Source organism: Acomys minous (assembly GCF_964271855.1).
Source record: "Acomys minous genome assembly, chromosome: 4".
Classification (NCBI taxonomy): Eukaryota; Metazoa; Chordata; class Mammalia; order Rodentia; family Muridae; genus Acomys; species Acomys minous.
The window spans coordinates 128697218-128714361 of NC_140486.1; the positions used below are offsets into that span (position 1 = coordinate 128697218).

The window sequence follows — 17144 nt, forward strand, 5'->3', positions numbered from 1 at the left end:
GCCATAAGGGTGTTAGATCAAATGCAGAGTGCCACAGACCGTCTCAGTCGGGTATAGGTCCTTGGGAATGGGGGTTCTTGAGGCATCGGTGGGCAAAGACAGGCGAGTGACAAACAGACCAACTCAGGGGAGAGTTTAAGTCTGAGTGTATTTTGCAGGCAAGCAAGCTAGGTTTTTATACACATTTTTTGGAAACAGAGGGTGTTTTTGTGGTTACATTTTTTTCATACAATTCAAATTACAGGATGCAGAGTAATAATGTTGTTATCAATCTTGAATCATCATTCTTAAGTCATAGGCTCGGTATCAGTACGCATGTGCCCTCTTTATCAAAGGTCAATGTTCTCTCATTATGCCAAACATCTGTGAGTCCAGACAGTTCTTTTCTTAGCTGGTCTCGTCACTATCTGGAGCTTTCTTAAACACTTCATTTGTAAGCCATAATATAAATTATGATTAGTCAGTCCTTAGCTATGTTTTTATTAACAAACAGAACGGAACTTGGTGGTAAAATTGCCTGGATGACCCTTGGCTGCAGTCTCAAGTTAGGGCATCTCCTAGCAACAAAGTTCTGATAAGAAAGTAAGTCAGAAAGAGAAAACAGACAGAATGTTCCAAAACAAATGAATAAGAAAAAAGGAGTGGAGGCTGCAATCAGTTACTCCTGGCAGAAACACTAGACCCACTCCAGGAGGCTCTCCCTTGGGTAGGGGGTCGTTACCTCAGGTTGTGGAGTAACATTTGTCACACAGACTCCACTGAAGGGTTGTGACAGCAGAGCTCGTCAATAAATGGCTATTAAGGAAGCTATTGGCTCCTAAGGAAATTCACCCGCAGACCTGCAGCACCCGAGCTCTCCACAGCCCCAGAGGTTCTATGGGTCACAGCCTCCTCTGTGAACCTTGCTTTGATGCCCAGAACCACATAAACTAGGCTTGGTGAGAAGCAGTGGCAGGAAGATCAGGCATTCAAGTCCGTCCTCAATTCAGTCACACAGTGAGCTCAAAACAGCCCAGACTGCATGATATCCTGTCTACTTTCTTTTAAGTTCATAACATATTAATATAGTTTAAATGTTGAATTTTGTACTAATATTTCATTTTTCCATCAGCTGTGAGCCTAGCCCTTAATGGTTGAACTAATCCCTCTAGCCTACTCTTTTTCATTTTGGAAAACACATTTGCCATTTTATAAGAGAACTGAGAGTCAAAAGTCCCTCATTAACTAAAAACATTTCTATTTCCTTTAAACATCTTTACCAAAAGTATGCTTATATATATATATGATTTTTTTCATTTAATATATTGTTTCTAACATTTTTAAAAGGTGTATGTTGGAGGGGACTGAGGAGTCCAGCGGGGAGGAGCCTAGCTCCTCTGCTGTTCCGGGTTCAGAGCTGCGGATGGAAAGAGCGTTCTCCAGGATGAGCAACCATCTTTACGGCCTCAGTACAGACTCAGTAAGCAGAGGCGCCCTCAAAACCACAGCAAGGTAGGAAGACAGAAAGCAAATTTGGACACTGCTGCAATGGCATTTGAAGTCTGTGCGGCTTACTTGACGTCTACATCTACTCAGCGAAGTTTGGGCAACTCTCACTCAGGCAAGGCCAGAGTTCTAGACTACGGATTCTAGAAGGCAGGGCCTCCGCCTCTGGTGGTGACCTCAGGCTCCTAATTTGACATGGAACCACTCAGTGGTACCTCCTCTGAACCCTGGGACCACAGCCTTTCGAGGAGTAGTATTTAGGGCAGGCATGCAGGCTTATATTACGTGGGTGGGGTAGTCTTCAGGGACAGTACCCACCTGATGCTGTCTCTTCATGATAATTCTGAGGCCAGGCTCCTGTCTTTGTCGGCTCCATCAGTGCCTGGCCCCTTGCTTTTAGCTTTCTTCACAGATGGCAAGGGAGGAGAACTCCAGGGAGACCACGCATGTGGACTGTGCTATGTGCAGCCTGGAGAAGGGTGATAGCATGGGGCCACATCCATTAGTCAGATGCAACCACATCCCCTGCCTGGATGCAAAGCAAGATGGGACTTGACTTTTGTTGAGTGCAAGGCTAGTCAGTTGGCTCAAGCTAAGTGTGGGCTGGTCCAGAGGCCCTCGGCAGTGAAGGAAACATTCCCCTTTGCTGGTAGCTACATCTGCAGTGACCCAGGGCAGCTTCCAAGGCTAATTACGGTCAGAGGAGTGAAGTGCAACGCTTAGGTTTAGAACGTTCCCGGAAAAGTACAACCAACTGTGTTAGCAGGGAACAGCTAGGGGGAGCTGGGACAGCATCCTAAGTTCACAGTCACTTAAGAGGCAGAGTTTAGGGTCAGGCGTGAAGCTCATTGGTAGACTGCTGTCTAGCATGTACATCTATCTTCAGCAGAGAGAGAGAGAGAGAGAGAGAGAGAGAGAGAGAGAGAGAGAGAGAGAGAGAGAGAATATTCCAGGTAATGTGGCCTGGCTCCCCATGCCTCATTCCTCACTATTTGAGGCTCTGGCTCCGCTATCACACTCTAACAGTCTATGAGAGGATGGAAAATCTGCACATTAATCAATACATGCTTCTACCACTAGGAAACCCATATCTCTCTCTCTCTCTCTCTCTCTCTCTCTCTCTCTCTCTCTCTCTCCCTCCCTCCCTCCCTCCCTCCCTCCCTCCCTCCCTCCGTCCCTCCTTCTTTTGAACAAGCTGACACAGCCACACACAGAGGGAGGCCATGCATCAGGTTGGCTGTGGAAGAAACCGCCCCCTATCCAACCTACCCTCGGCCGCCTGTTCTAGAAGCCAGTGACATCCCAGCCCACACCGCCCTATGGTAGATCTGGTTTCAGTTGCGTTTCCTTCATTTATTAAAGGAAAGAGTGTGAAGGGCGTATCCAGGATCTAGAGAATTCCAGACAGAGAACATTCTGGCATCTAGAGAGTGGGGCAAGATAGGGCTTTGCTGTTAACGGAGACATCAGCTGAGGGACAAGAGAAGGCCGTGGCGGAAACAGAATAGCTCTGGTTCTGTGTGCAGGAGCCAGGGTGGGATTGGGGTCTGTGGCTCTCTGCAGAGCTTGAGGCTGTGCAGGCACGAGGGGCTGAGGGGCTGACCTGGGAGACCCAAGTCACAGATGAGATAGCATCCAATGTGGGGATAGCTGCTTCCCGTGCCATCTCCTGTTGGGTGTGTGGTGTAGGATAAGTCTCACCTGTGGGGGATGCACTGCCACAGCGCATTAATCTTAACTTGGTTTTCATTTCAGTTTTTACAGTTTAGGGAGCTCTGTTTTGAAGACGGGTTGTAATCTCCATATTGTCTAGCCTCTCAGAGATGCTCGGGTGGGAGGGAGCCAGGATTTGCCTGCGTGTGAAAGGGACTCCTATAAAAAACGGTCAGGGGAAGAAAGGCAATGAGAAAACTACTGTACATTTGCTATCTGCTCTACACTGCTGCAGCTTCCTGAACACACGAGAGGTTTAATCACATAAGATCCTGGAAAGAAGTCGACTTTATGAACAGAAACTGGTCCTGAGACAGGGTGAGTGGCTGGACACATTTTCTCTGGCCTGCAGCGAAGCTGGGATGGAGCTATCTGTCCGACTCCCACGCCTGTGCAGCTTTCACAATACAGCGTTACTGGGTCGAAGACAGGCTCGCTCGAGGCCCCATCACCCTGTGTGAGAGCGTGAAGTTAAGTTCCAAAGAGCTTGAAGTTGTGTTCAAAAACAAAACTCACATTTTGAGTGAGGGGGGAAAAAAGCCTAAACATCAGGCAAGCCTGTGCTCCTGGTGACAACTTCATTATTTCCTAACTGTATGGCTGGCGAGAGCAAGTCACAAGGCCAAGCAAGGGCCAGGTGCTGGAGCAGACACGGCAAGAGCCAACGTGGAACTTAGCGCCATACTGGAGGGAGGCACTGGACCGAATACAACTGAGGGGTAAGGGTGGAGAGGGCAGACTGGGAAGTAATGCAACAGCCCTGTGAGAAACACAAACGCAATGATGCTTTCCAAGCTTGGTGTTTCCAAAGATGTTTCTTCCCTTAAAAGTGTATATGACCACGGAAGTGGATGGCACCTAGGGAAAACTGAACACATCCCAGTTTCCCCCAGGAAGATGAATGCAGGAGATGAACTGAGTGAGAGGCCACATAGTAGAATACTATATGGGTAGTGAAAGGAAGCCATATGCATCATGGGAAGGTCTGTTAGGTTGGACAAAGGATACATATTTTACTATTTACGCAAACTTTCAAAAAAACACATGTAGGTGCTGGAGTGATGGCTCAGAGATGAAGAGCACCATCTTCTCTTCCACAGGTCCTGAGTTCAATTCCCAGCACCCACATGGTGGCTCACAACCATCTGACGCCCTCTTCTGGCGTGCAGGCGTACATGCAGGCAGATCACTGTCTACATAATAATAAATAAATAAATCTATTTTTAAAAACCCATGCATGTAAATAGTTTAGTCCTATGTATTTTTACGATGTATGAGCGAATGCAACCTGAGTATAAATCATGCTTGAGACTGATGAATATGAGGCCTGACCAAGGCTGTGGCTGTCAAAGAACAGGGTGCTGGGTGAGTGTAGGAACCACACCATGCCTTCCTCAGTTTGTGACATCCATTCTTTAAACTAGGAAGAGGCAAACAATCATTTGCCAACTTATCCTCAACACTTTAAATCAAAACATTTTGAGAATTTTTATACTAGAAGTATTTCCTAACAAGCAAGAGATAAGAGCACTAAAGAGCAAACCAAGGGGGACAGATGATGGGTGTGGCACACAAAGGACCAGGAACTGGTGTCTGGCACGCCTGACAAGCAGAAAGAGTTCCAAAGCGACATTTACAGTTGTTTTAGCTGACGTGTCAACCCTGCACGGTCTTCAGGCTCCCGCTGTGCAGGCAGGGCCGCTGACTCAGCACGTCTCTGAGGAGGAGTCACTGTAGGAAAACGATGTTTTCTCTCCTAGTCTTTTCAAGTTTGCCAAATTGTATCTTCGGTGTCAAGAAGGAGGAAGAAGCCCAGCACATGGCATTCTTTGAGGAGAGTGGCTAACTCTACAACAGAAATTGGTACTTGGGGTCGGAGGGATGCCGAGTCTGTGGCAGCCATCCTCCCTCCTTTCGTATTAACAAGATGGAAACTGGGAATGACAAATGATAAGAAACAAACCCTCCCCGTTGTGTTCCTGAGCTTGCTGTTGGTTAAAACTTCATAATAGCCTTTGCCTCACAAAAAGTTTCCACAGACCTAAAGAAAAAAAAATTAAGTCCCATGCAGGGCATCTTATGAAGTCATATCTATGTTTAAAAGCTCGTTTTTATAATGGTCATTGGCGTGCAAGGGAAAACACAGCTCATTTCCATGTGTTACCAACCAAACTAAAAAAAGAAAAAAAATTGGAGACCTTTAAAAGCATGTCACATCCATTTCAAGGTCCATGTGACCCTTGCTAGGATGAACTGCCCTCTTAGGACAGGAATGGGTCCCACAGAGAGAAAGAAATATGTCCTTTCTTTTTTCCTGCATAGTATGACTTGAAATGTATCACAAAGTCTATACACACGTCTCCTCTAAATTCTCCCAACACAAGTGACTAAATCCCCTCACTTGCTTGGTCTTTAGCTAAGGGAAGGAGATTATTAAAATGCAGCCTGCTCTCTAGATGTAGCTAGTCCCAGCACCACCTGATGCTCATCAGACCGACTGCTGACCAACTACATTGTTTCTCATCTTTTCTAGTCCAGTGTAGCCTTTATGACTGAGGCGGCACAGACTCGATGTGTACATGCCATGCTATGACAGACAGGTGTGTTATGTGCCTGAGGTGCCACATTCAGGAAGCTACAGACTCGGGGTGTACCTGAACAGGAAGGGAGAGAGCCACCAGAAAGAGGCCTCAGTGACGGCCACTTTACATAACTCAGTGCGGGCTGAACACGAACGCCAGCAGCCCAGGACCCCCAAGAGGGCTGCACCCACTCGGTTAGCCAACGTGTCACTTAGTGTTTGTTCCTGCATAAGGGAAAGAGCTGGAGGACGGGACGAAGGGAGGGGATTCCCTGACCTGGCTGTAGACATCTCAGGCAACAGGGAGACAAGATGCCCCTAGAGAGATGTGACAGCAGTGGAAGCCAGGGAGTTGGCGGACTGTGGGGTTTACCATGTCGGCAGTAGCACGGCTGTTGCTCCGTGACAGCCGTCGTCCTCAGGAGCTTGGGCTTCCTGCTGTGGGAGACTACAGCAGCATTCTCAAAACAGCGCTGCCAACCCTTCAATACTGAGTCCTTTGGGGAAAATAAAACATCTAAACTGTAACAGTGGGCAGAAGTCTTGCCTGGAGATGAAAGTCAATGCCTGTCCTCTCAGGGATCAGAGAAGCCACTTGTCATGTGGTGCTAACATTCATAGGAGCAGCATCCGGAACATTCTCTGTGGCGAGGACAGGCAACAAAGAGATCGGCTTGGTTGGCTGTGATAAGCCTGTATCTATGCACAGTTGTAAAACCACTATGTCATACCAAAAAAAGGGGGGGGTGGGGTCCACAATCTTAATGGTGCCTGAGGCATAAATGGGCCAGAAGGCAAAATTATTCAGGGCCAGGATCTCTCCCAAATGCATTTTAAACTAAGCAGAGGTCTAATGAGTGGCTCTTGCACAGACCAGCCATGGTGCCCCTTACTAACAATCCCTCACTGTGACACAGAGGGGACCCTGTCACCCTCACCCTCTCACCCACTGACACTGGAGTGCCTCTGCTCATCCTCAAGAGGCCGGGGCTCATTTCTGATGTCTTCATGGTGCCATGAGTCGGTAACAGGAGACTTTGGAATCTTCCACTCAGCATTCCACACTATGATGAGCAGCCTCTGGGGGGCTAGCCTGGGACTATGAATGTCACTGAGACTATTTGAGGCCACTTTGATTCAGTGCATCTCAGCAACAAAGAACGTGGTTTGTAAATGTTCAGCACCCTAGAATTAGCTTCCAGGTTCTGATGTTTACGAGGGTCTGACCCTGGACATTCTGATGTTCCTGGCCTTAGCTTTCCCATCTATAAAATAGAAACAGTGTCACTAACCAACTTTGGACATATGTCCAACTGCCATGTTGGTTTTTGTTTTGTCATATTATATTATATTTTGTTATGTTTTATTATCATCCTTTATAAACATGTTTTTGTTTTCTAATGAGAGACTGAAAGGGAGTGGATGCAGATGGGAGGGAGGTGGGTGAGAACAGAGGAGTAGATGGAGAGGAAAACATAACTGAGATATATTATGTGGGAAAAATGTTTTTTCGCTAAGAAAAAAATACTTTTTAAAATAAAAAATATGGACTGAGTTGTTTGCCCCTCTCCAACTCATATCTGGTCTCAGGTCTTCAGAGTTGACACTTTCTGAACACAGGGTCCTTAGATGGGAGGCTAGGGGCAGGCACGGTGGCTTATCCTTGCAATCTCTTCATTTGGGAGGCTGAACGTGGAGGTTTGCAAGTCTGAGACCAGCCTGGGCTACATAGCAAGCGCAAGGCCAACCTCAGGAGAGCACACAGTGAGGTCAGAGAGTAGGGGCAGGGCTAGGGTAGGTACTGCAGTGTGCCTGGTGTCCTTGTTAGGAGACATTGGAATGAATACACACACACACACACACACACACACACACACACACACACACGCACACTTACACACACACACACACACACACACACACACACATGTGCACACACACACACACACACGCACACTTACACACACACACACACACACACACACACACACACACACACATGTGCACACACAAATTAGGACATGACACCGGGAGGAAAAAAAAGCCATCCATCTGTAAGTTGGTGATAAAGATATGAGAAGACAGATATCTTGAAGCTGGATTTAATTCTAAGATACATTTCTGGTATTTTCGTTGTCCAGTCCCTTGCACGTTGTGACAGAATTCCTCGAAGGAACCTTTGAAGGTCCCATTAGAGGCACAGGACACCTGTATGCAGCCAGTATTACCACAGAGGAAAGCATGTTCAGAATTCTTAGAGACGCTCTTAGAGTTTAGACTTAAATCACAGTCTGCATGTGTGTGTGCATGTGTCCATGCCTGTGCATGTATGTACCTGCACATGCATGCATTAGTGTAGATGCATGTACATGTGTGTCTGTGCATGCATGCATGCGTGCACATGTGTGTGTACCAGAAGAAGCACGTGCACCCATTTGCATTAGAATGGCCTTTCAAAGCTGTTTACACAAAACATTCATCTGTCTGTTTTGTGTTCCTCTTGAGGCAAACTTCTCGGTGATGGGCAAACAATATGAATACAATACAGATTGAAATGCTTTTTTGGCCTGGTGTTGGGACACGGTCTCACATGGGGATTGACTTAGCACAGATTAGAGCAACAGAGTAGAGGCTGGAGGCTGGAGGCCCAGGGTTAGAATAGAGCAGTAAAGTCTGAATGCACCTGAAAGGCAGACAGGAGACGGGCTCTCTAGATAAGCTGGAGCCCAGCCCAGCCTGTGGATGTGGGCTCTCTACAGAGGCTTCCTTGTCAACTGCTGCTTTTCTGTGTCACCCAGAGAAGGGTGGCCTTAGCTGATCAAGATGATCATGCCCCAGGTAGAGAGACTGTGAACAACAGCTAGCCTCGGCAGTAAAATTACAACCAGGGCTGACGGCTGTGCAGTGTAACTAAAAACACCAAAGCCGCTATTGCCAGGCCACTATCTGGCAGAAGGGCTGCTTGCTTGCATAGCTCAGTCAGACTTCTTTAAAATTACAGTGGCAGTGGTTGCTAATGCTTTTTTTTTTTTCCTTTTTTGTCTTTTCGGAGCTGGAGAATAACCCAACACCTCTATTTTCTAAAGCTGATCCTTCCATGATTGACATGAAACAAAATAATTGTGTCGATGTATAAAGCCTGATAGTTGACGTGAGTTTAGACCAGTGAAACGTACACCAGAGTTAAGGCCAGCAGTGTCCGTTGTACCTCTCCTGTCCCCTCTTCCTGCTCCTAGCCACCGCCACCCTGTCCTGTGTACCAACACAATCCATTTTATGAAGATATTTTAATCTGTTTATCTAATCACCTGCTAACGAGTACCTGGGTCTCCTAGCTTGGACTTCTGCAAATCACACATACTATAAACACCTATGAATAGGTCTCTGCGTAGGTATGGTTTTTTTTTTTTTTTTGCTTTTGTGTATAATGGCAATGTATGAGTCAGGACTATTTAAAGGAATGGAACGTATAGAAAGAACAAACAAAGGTGTGCATATATGTATGGGATTTATTAAGTTGGCTTAATGATAAGGTCTGAACAATCTAAGAATGATTGCCTTTGTCTGAAGGCGAGGCTCCTGGTGACTAGTCAGCCCTCGAGGCTGGAGGCCTGGAAGAGACCCTGAGTGGCCGCTAGATACTGGTCTTTACTAGAAGCCTGAAAAAGCCAGCTTCTACTATCCGTGAAGGAATGAGACAACGGCAGCAGCAAGGTAGATGAATTTTCCAGCGAGAGAAAAGGGAAGCAGAAAAGCAAAGATTTCTTCTTCTATCGCCGTGACCTGTGCCGCAAGCAGAGGTTGCCGTCCATGGTGAGTGGGGAGGGTTCCCGCCTCAGGTGTCTCCCGGGTGTGCCCAGGGCCTTGCCTTTTAGCTGCTTCCAGAGCCAGTCAAGTTGAGTCTAACCACGACAGACAGATTGTCTGACAGGAACATGTACACCATTTTAAGTGAGTCCAAACTGATTCCTGAAGAGAGTTCAATCGATTTGTATTCAAAACCAGCAGCAAACAAAGATGTGTGATTCTCCCACTGGCTGTGCAGCTGGCCAGTCTTCTTCTGAACCTTAATTGCTTAGATGGGTGTGTACTTGTGCAGCTCTGTACACTTACATTTCTCTAGTGACTAGTATTGAAGTGTTTGTTTAAATACTTTGTGTTTTTATAGATGGTTAATTGTTTTAATGTATTTAGACTTTTTTTTTTTTTACTATAGGTACTTTCTTGGGACAGGGGTCTCTCTATTACATAGCTCTAGCTTTTTTAGAACTCTCTATACAGACCAGGCTGGCCTCAAACTCACAGAAATCTACCTGCTACCACCTCCAGAGTACTGGGATTAAAGGTGAGCACACCACACCCAGCTAATGTAAGTTCTTGACAAACATTTTCTGTCTTTGGATTGTCCTTTTATTTTATTTTTTACACTATAGGGTATGAAGAAAAAGATTTTTTAACATTTTTTAAAAATCATGTGGACCAGTATTTAGTATCACAGTTAGGAAACCTTTGCCTCACCTAATTTACAGGGTTTTTCTTTCCTAAACTTTCTATTAGAGGTTTGACGGCTTTAGGTTTCACATGATCTCTTTGAGCTTTGTTTGTTTTAGTTTTGAAGGTTTACTGTTAAAAGCTATTTTAGGCAGGTACAGCTGTGTGTATGTGCATGTGGGTATGCACATGTGAGTGCAGGTACCAGGCAAGGCCAGAGACATCTGATCCCCTGGAGCTGGAGTTGCAGATGGTTGCGGGTGCTGGGGATTGAACCCTGGTCCTCTGGAGGAACAGCCAGTGGTCTTAACCATGGAGCCATCTCTCCAGCCATCTGGAGAGGCTGGGCTTCCTGCATGCACCTGTTGAGTGCTGGGATTGCAGGCTTGTGCCACCACGCCCAGCCACAAAAAGTGGGTAGTCTAAGTCAGGGGCCTCCCAAATGCTGGATGAACCCTCCACACCTCAGCTACCCCTCACCCCATCCGCTGTTCATTAACACCACTGGGATGACTTAGTTTATAATCTAGGACTTTGATCCAGGCTCTGACTTTTATCTACTTGTGCTGTCAGTCACTGAGAGAGGAGGCCTAAAGTCTTTGACTGTAATTGTAGATTGGTTTGTCTCCCCTGCACTTCCGTCTGTCACTTCTTCTGTGGTTTTGAAGCTCTGTCATTAGGCACACGTTGAGGACCGCTCTATCTTACTGATGAAGTGACCCCTTTATCATTATGAAATGACCTTCTTCGTCCCTGCCAATATTGACAGTGAGATCTACCGTATTTGAAAGTTGGACCGTCACTCCAAGCTTCCCTAGGTTCATCTGACGATGGAATACGTCTCTCACTTAGTCTTAATCCAGGGCTTCATATTTAATTTGTTTTTATAAGCAGCAGTAGATGTCTTGCCTTATCCACTCTGACAGTTTTAACTCTTTAGCTGAGATAGTAAATACTCCGTATTTACTGTAGACAGAGCTAGGCTTACATGTAAATCTACTGTCTTCTTCTGTGTCTTTTTCTTGTTTTTGTTTCTTCTGCAGCTCCTTCCTAATAACTAAGGATTCTTCATGGTTCTCCTTGGGTCCGGTGTTGGCTTATTAGCTCTAATTCTTTGTTTCTCTGCCCCAGATGGTTCCTTTAGTCTTATGTTACGCACGAGTGCCTCGCCCTAGTGGACCTTCCGGTGAGCTCACATTGCTACCATGAACTCCACAGTGAGAACCAAGTGTCTCCCTGAGCATCTCTATGCCACAGTCCACCTCCAAATATATGACAAATGCCAGCGTCCCACCTTATTATTTGTTAAAATAAACTATTTATCCTTAAACCACATTTAAGTGATGGGGGAGATCCATCATATTATCAGTGTTACTTTTTTTTCTGGTGATCATTTCTTTGTGTCGGTCCAGGGTTCTATCTGTCTAACGAACAGACATTTCTATTGCTTATGAGTCTGACGGGGTGATGAATGCTCACAAATCTCATGCTTCTCAAACCTTCCTTGCACGTCCGCATGCGTATGTCTTTGTGAGTGTGCATACACACGTGCTTACATGTCTGAGAAAGTCAGAGAACAGCCTCAGGGGCTGTGCCACCTCCCCACATAGTGCCTTGTCCATCCAGAGCAGTGAGCCCCAGCACTGGGACTGCAAGCACAGCCACCGTGCCTGGCTTCCGGCATTGGTACAAGGGACTGAACTCCAGGCCTTAAGTGGATGCTGAGACTCACTCTGCCAGAGGAGTGGGCGCTCTTGGCCACTGAGCCCTCTCTAACCCCAAGAACGATTCCTTAAACCCAACAAACAGAATGGCCTGGAACAACACGCTAGCCAGCTTTTGCCATTAGCACTGAGACGACTGATGATGAAAGGCTGGCCGGAACAGCGCGCGAACAGCACGGACGAAGAATGACTCTGCCACTGCAGGCCGACGTGGCTGCTGGTCATGGGGAGGAAGTGGAAGGTGCTGACAGTCATGTCCTCCACCTCTAACTGCCCTCTGTTCTCCTCCTCTCACAGGTAGTAGAAAGACTCCCAGGAGCAGGTGTAGGACAAAAGTATGGGTCCCCCAAAGGCACACAAAGCTGAGTGGATGCTGCCTTCTGCTGCTTATTTCTGAATGCTGAGTTTCTAGACTAAATGAAGGGAGGACTTTCTCTGTCTCCAGCCAGCCTGATATTATTCAGACTCCACCTTTATCTTGGTATATTTTCCCATTTTTCAGCTGCTACAACAAAATACCTAATGTTGGATATCTTATGTGGGAAATAGGCTCCCTTAGCTTAAAACTTTATGGATCCAGGCCCTGAGCTGTCCTCGGCTCTGGTGAGGGCCTTCCAGCTGGACTACAACATGCCTGATGTCTGAATAATGACGCTACATGCAAGAGAGAGTGATCACATGATGATACGGGAATCAAGAGATTCGAGGGCCAAGCTCAGTCATCAATAGAAGCTAGCAGGAGCCCACAAATTAGGACGCTCTCTTCTGAGGAAACTCCCCAAGGGGCTAGTTGTACTTCACTGGGCCTCACGACTTAATGTTTACCACCATCACCTTGCCACAGTGAGAACCAAACCTGCAACACATGACCTTTAGTGGGGAGACAGCACTAGCTGAGCCATAACACTTTTTGTTCTCCCTTATGTGAGAGACTCTACCAGCATCACCGCTGATGGTTGTAACGCTCTCACCAGTCAGTCATCAGGCTCTTGTCAGGTGTGTCTGCTTCCTCAGGGCTGACCAACCCCCAACACCTGCCCTCTGGTGACTTCTGCCTTTCATGACCCTCACATGCAGTTGCTTAGAGACGGGTCATAAGCCAAAAATTCCCACCACTTAGTCATCTGTGTTCATTTAAGACATCTTCTAAAAAGAAGCCTTAAACACAATCCCATACTGTTTCAGACACCGTTGGATTTCTGGAAGTCACAAGGACTATTTGAGAGAGTTTAAATAATTTACTTTACAAGGCCATCTCCTGTCCGGGGAGGTTTTCATGTTGAATTCTATTAGCAGCTTTTGTCTTCTGTATAATGCATATATTAACAATTAAAAGCCATTTAGAATAATTGAGTCAATTCACTAAAGCCAACAAATTAATTAACTGATGCATAATTAATTGGCGCAGCAAGGCATCCATTCTTTGGGGACCAGAGAGGGGAGCTGTGATTTGTGTGTTTGCAAATGGGGCAGAGAGCTGTCAGCTGTGCTCTTGAACTACATACTGATACAATCAGGGTCATAACTCCAGAGACCAGGGCCATCCAGCCCACAGAAGGAGTGGCAGCTCTCCTTAAGTCAAAGAAACCTTGCATCCTTGACTCACCAGCTTGGTGTGCCATAGCGAGTGGGAGACCCCTGGCTGAGGGACTTCAATGACAAATTCACGCGACTTAGCTCCGGAGGCGACACAGTCTGACATTAAGATGCCTGCAGGTTCAAGCCTGGGTCCGGCTTCTTTCCTGACTTCTTCCTGTGCCCTCAGCAGGTGAGAGAATGTGGGTGCTGTCTTCCTGTTCTATGGAGACTACAAATCTCCTCACACGCACTCCAGGCTCTCTAGGCCAACCACTCCACAGAGTCCAGTACATCAGATGTGACCCAAGGAAGGTAGCTGACTTCAATCTGCTTCTGGTTTACAAGGAGGTGGATCCAGAAACTGAGAGTCAGAAACAACAATTTGACAGCATGATTTTTTTTTTTTGGTCTGTTCAATCTAATATTTAAAAATTGAAGCTTATTTTTTTTTATTTCACTAATTTTCCCCATAACATACATAATGGCTTATAAACTATTAACACATAGTAGAACAAACTGGTCCTTTATTACAGATGTTTTTTCACAAAGCCCTACCTTAGAATATTCCAGAAATCCTTAAGCTCAAATCTCACAAGATATTTCCTTGGCCTGAGTGTGTTCCAGAGGCAAAGCCTAAGCTCTGTGCTCCGTTTGCACCTGCCTCAACCAAGGCGGGTTGAGCCACCTCAAGTTTGCGCCTGGAAGAGCCACTGAGCTAGAGAAGGAGATAAACAAATATACATCGAGGGATCCACCAGAGAAGACAGCTCCCGCATGGGTCCACCAAAAGAAAGTCTCTTAGCCAGCTGGCCACTGCACTGGGCATTTTGGACCCACACACTGCCCTGAGCTTTTCCCAGGATGGGCTTTTAAGTGCAAAAATTCCATCCTGTGTTGATATACGTCAGCAAGAACAGTTAGCCGGAAGCAGAACAGGTGAAGCCAAAAAGCAAGGTTAGTATACTAGGCACTTGCCCAGAACTATGGACTTGGATGGGCTGGGTCCTGTTTTCTCTGGTGTTTTGTTTGTTTGGTTTATTTGTTTGGCCAGTGGTGCTGCCTGCATGCTGGGTTGCAAGGATCCCCCATCATGGCATCCGCTGTGCTAAGATCTGGGAGCCTGTTACAGCCACTCAGGCCATAAATAACAGAGCCTTGCTGAGGGGTGGGGAGGCACACATGGGGCTTTTGACTATGCGCAGACAGAGAGGTCATCAGCTAATTGGGAAAAGTGCCATTGTTACACAATTGCCAGCTGCCACGACACATTAGAGCAGTGGTTCTCAACCTGTGGGCCGCGACCCCTTTCACAGAGGTTATACATCAAGATCTCCTGCATATCACACATTTACAATTCATAACACTAGCGAAATTACAGTTACAAAGGAGCAATGAAGTAATTTTATGGTTGGCGGGGGCGGGGGCAGATGGTCACCACAACCCGAGGAACTTTATTAGAGGGTCACAGTGTCAGGAAGGCTGAGACCGGCTGCTGTTAGAGTCTAGCAAGGAAATTAATGTTGAGCTCAGAGGACCAGAGCAGCAGGGACTGGGCCAGTGCATCCTAGGGCTTTTAGTAGGGAAGTGACAAAAGAAACCTGAGCCTCATGACAGGGTTGGTGACATGCTGCCGAGCTGGTGGAGCCGAGGCAGCCTCATGTCCATCCCTTTGCTGTTGCTGATACAGCAGATTACAGACTAGAGAGAGAAACTATAGAGAGGTCTGCTTCTGCTCATGGTTCAAGGTCAAAGGGTGGCTCTGTTGACGACCTTCTTGCTGGAGTGCCAACATGTTACAGAGAATCCCATGGTAAGAGACAGGGGAAGCGTGAGATGGAGCCAGACTGGCTTTTTACCACGGATTCATGCTGGAAATGAGCCATGATCCCAGTAAGAAGTCACTCACATGAATGGGTTTGTGCACTCGCAAGGGCAGGACCCCAACACCCAGCTATGGGCTGCGCCTCTCAATAGGTCATGATGAGGTGAAGTGCCCGTGTAGATGTTGGAGGGGACCAACCGTATCCAAACAGACGGTATTTCCCTGAACCCAATATTTCACTGACAAAGGAGAGACAGGGCTGGTGGCGGAGCTCAGTGGTAGAGCATGTATTTTATCCCCACATCACTCCCCTCCAACAAAAGTTGGTGACAACAAAGCTGTGTTCTGACGTGACATGGACTATTTTAACAAGAATGCCTTCTAGCGACTTCTTACCTGAAGGCCTTGTCTTGTGCTGTTGTGGGGAATAGCAGCATCTGTGGGGTGCCATGTGGGCCTGTCTCGGTGACAGATAGTCTGTTACATATGCATATATGGACCATAGGCAATAACTCCCTATGGCCATCTAACATGTCCCATTGCTCCATCCTGCTGTGTACCGGAGCCTTGACTTAAGAACGAGGTATCCCTATGGCTTGGCTTTCGTGCATGAGTCATCTGTGAAATATGCTGGTAAGGTTTAAAATATGATGCCAGCATTCTGGAAACAGACTCTCTCACGCAGAGACAAGTGTCATGTCACCTTATTAGAAGAGGGAGTGGAAGAGATGGCCCCACAACAGCGCCCACTGGAGAGTGTGCCTGGAGACAAATCTAACCTCACAGACGACTTGACTTAAAGCGCACAGAGCTTTCTCAGCCACCCCAAGGCTAACATCCACTCATTTTAGCATGTAGAAGAGTACCATTTGACCTTCGACCTTTATAATGCAAGGAAGTGATATCTGGATAATCAGTGAATGGCTCACAGCCACAGTGTCAAGCTGACGCCCACTAACGACGTTCAGTCTCCAACCCGCAATGCTACTGAGAGATGGTAGAATCTTCAGGACCTGGGCATGTAAGGAAGGAAGTCAGGGCAAGTGGGACATGACCTTGTAGAGAAAGTAGGCAGTGCCGTCTTTCTACCTCTCCCAGCTGCCAGGACACAAGCAGCTGGAAAATGCTGCTCTGTGGACCACATGACTTATTAGCTACGCAGAGACTTTTTATGAGGCTTTGCATGTGTCTCAACAAGCAGCTTCTCTCCGTGTGCTTCCACTGTGATGCTCTCCCCTAGGACAAGTTCAAAGTGGTGGACCTTATAGGGAAGCCTCTGATGTCATCACCAAAACATCCTTCCTTCCTCGCCTTAATCAGCCTTACTGTGGCAGGTGCACACTACAGTAATGGGAAGATGACCCACCAACACGTGGACGTTTATAGGATGCTTTCTTTATACTACCCCATGTCTTAAATACTTAAATGCTTTTCCACTCGGCCTCACTGAAAGCTTTAAAGTAATGTGCCGTGAGGACCAGATACCCCAGATTCAAACCACGTCAGCTTTAGAAAGTCCGTGTAGCCCTCAGCGCAGAGTGTACCATAATAAGTGGAGTTATAATCTATTTGTTAGTATTGAACAGGGAGATAAAAGCATCGGTGGCTGTTTCCCTAAAAGAACAGACAGTTGCCACAGTCTTCAGGCCTAAGCCCAGACCCAAGCAAGTAAGAAAAGCAGATTTACCTCTGGGAGAAGTTCTAGATGGAGGATTGCTTCAGAACTAATCTCAACAATTGTCCCAGGGGG

At 46.8% G+C, this 17144-nt stretch overlaps 2 long non-coding RNA genes across 2 annotated transcripts; one reads left to right on the top strand and one right to left on the bottom strand.

Moving 5' to 3' along the window:
- Positions 1-4338: 4338 nt before the first annotated feature.
- On the bottom strand, positions 4339-6780 carry LOC311596161. The gene is made up of 3 exons (XR_014778742.1): positions 6726-6780; positions 6153-6421; positions 4339-5046 (listed from the first exon to the last, which is right to left on the bottom strand). It is a non-coding gene; the product is annotated as an uncharacterized lncRNA (long non-coding RNA).
- A 6-nt stretch (positions 6781-6786) lies between these two features.
- LOC311596160 lies at positions 6787-11553 on the top strand. Its single transcript, XR_014778741.1, has 3 exons — positions 6787-6944; positions 9350-9592; positions 11314-11553. It is a non-coding gene; the product is annotated as an uncharacterized lncRNA (long non-coding RNA).
- Positions 11554-17144: the final 5591 nt, after the last annotated feature.